Source organism: Impatiens glandulifera, chromosome 1 (genome assembly GCF_907164915.1).
Source record: "Impatiens glandulifera chromosome 1, dImpGla2.1, whole genome shotgun sequence".
Taxonomy (NCBI): Eukaryota; Viridiplantae; Streptophyta; class Magnoliopsida; order Ericales; family Balsaminaceae; genus Impatiens; species Impatiens glandulifera.
The window spans coordinates 13,209,934-13,212,412 of NC_061862.1; positions in this window are offsets into that span (position 1 = coordinate 13,209,934).

Below are 2,479 nucleotides of genomic sequence, written 5' to 3' on the forward strand. Positions count from 1 at the left end.
CGGGATATGTGTTCAGGGAGAAGCTAAAGCTTCTCAAACCATATTCAAATAGGCCATTAATAAAATCAAACATGCTAACCGGGAGGAAGTCTCCAGTTATACCCGATTATCTCATTATTTCAAATCAAATGTATGTTTACTAAATGGTTGAAATAACCAGGTTGAAGTGGATAAGACAAATCCAAAGTTGAACAATTGTTGATATTAATCAACTTTTCTTCATAAAACGGAAATATCCTACTAAAACCGGTCATGGAAAACCGCTCAGTACATATGCACTCTGATCTGATGAAATGAACTTTTCCGGTTAACATGAAATGACTGACCGAGTTTTCGTACATGTTTTGAAAAATGAAGCCTGTGATTAATTAAAAACAAGTCTACCTCAATCGAGATGACGACATGTGTCCATCATCAAGAGAGGGAGACTTACATCTTGTCAATAGATATTATTCATCATTGCTATCTCAGTAATTATTAGATTTACCTTGGAAATAACCATTAGTTACTTCAACAAGTTAAGTCTATTTAATAGGCGATGACATCATCAGGCATGCTTAACTTCATTAATTACCAAGCCGAATCCACGGGCTATATAAACCATGCTTAATCCTTGTCAAAACATCACAAGTTCACTATTCACAAGCATAACTCTTGAGATAAAATCATCTTTCTCTCTCACAAACAAACATGAACTCCAACCCTTTAGCCAAGAAGATCCTACTGGCAGACTTTGAATCAATCTACCAGTATGAGGATCATGAAGTCAGGGAAATGTTCTTAGCCATCGAAAGGAGTGGGCTAAGGAGTTTCCTTGAGAACAGGTTCATCATCGACTACCTTGTAGTCGAAGAACTGTTCGAAACCGTGAAAGAAGTGCACCGAGATATACTCGTTGCACAGGTTTACGGCCAAAAATTCCTCTTCAGCGAGACGGATTTCGCTGTCTACTGCGGTTTACCCAATGAAGGGGTAACCGATCTAACCTACTCTCCGGTGACAATGGAAGAAATGTGTCGCCGTTTCTCTGGATCTGACATCCCGGTTAAACCCTGGGGTGCTAAGAGTCAACTCTCTCACAAGTACCAGATTCTCTGCGAGATTCTGGGAAAATCTGTTTTATGCAGAGAGAAGAGTTACTATTACACTTAGAGGGTCTTCGAGATGATGATCGCTGTAACGGTTGGGACACCGGTCAACTGGTCCTGGATCATCTTCAGCAACCTGAAGAAGATGATTCTCTCCAACAAAACCGGATACGCTCCTCAGCTGAGCGGTTTCTGCGCAAGTCTGGAGATCCACACCGGAGCCTTCGTCACTCTGCATCCAAGGCACGTGCTCACCAAAGAACGAGTACAGGAGATGATCGACAGGTGGGAAGCGATCAAGGCTAGAAAAATTCAAGCGGCTGAGGCCTCAAATGCTCAAGCAGCTGAATCGTCAAATGTCTAAACCTGTCTTTCTTCTTTTCTTTCTTTTCCTTACAAAACCGGTACTTTTGATGTACTACCGGTTTTTGTACTTCAATTAATGAAACAGATTTCTTTCTCTTCCAAGTCAAAATCTACAATACTTAATGCGCCGTATCAAAATAAATCATTACCCTCTTGGAAATATAAACTTCAAAGCATGCCTGACTTGATTTGACAAGACTTGCTCATATTCTCTTGGAAAATCACAAAATCATTAATGTCTAAGCATAAACGGCTAGATTTTCAAATCCTTGCAATAAATGCTGTCATTCATTCCAAGCTATAAAAAGGGGTTCAACCTCCATCCTTCAAATCACGCCTTCAAGCATTCCTCTCTCTAAGAATTCAAGAGCTTAAAAACTCTCCTAAGCCTTCTTCACTCTTCATCATGTCTGCTGAGATTAGAAACACCCTGATCATCGACTTTGAGGACATCAAGCACAGTTCCTACTATGAATGCATCTTTGAACACATCATAGCTTCTGGCCTGCAAGGCTTCCTCAAAGGTTCGGACCTTATCCTCGTGGATGAGGTGTGCGAATTTTTCAACAATGGTCACGTTCTGGATGATGGCAGCATTCGCACCATCATCGATGGCCAATTCCTCCAGTTTTCTGAGGAGGAATTCGCCACATTCTTTCACCTTCCAACGGAAGGTTTCTCTGACTTTCCGACGCCGCATCTACCGGCTAAGGAAATCTTCTTCAAGATCTTCTCCTCCTCCTACGCTCCTGTTAAGGACTTTGGGAAGAAGGAAGACCTCGCTCCCCATTATCAAGTCTTTCAAGACTTGGTCCAACGGTCTATCATAGGCCGAATGCCCAACCAGAACTACAGCCGGGAGGCATTCGATATTATGATAGCCATCATCCGCGAAACCGACATCAACTGGTCGTCCTATCTATTCAATAAGCTGAAACAGCTTATGACCGGTAAGAGGGGAAAGATCAGCTACGCCCCTCAGATCACCCGGTTCCTCATGTCCAAACGTCGCAACCTTGGAAAAG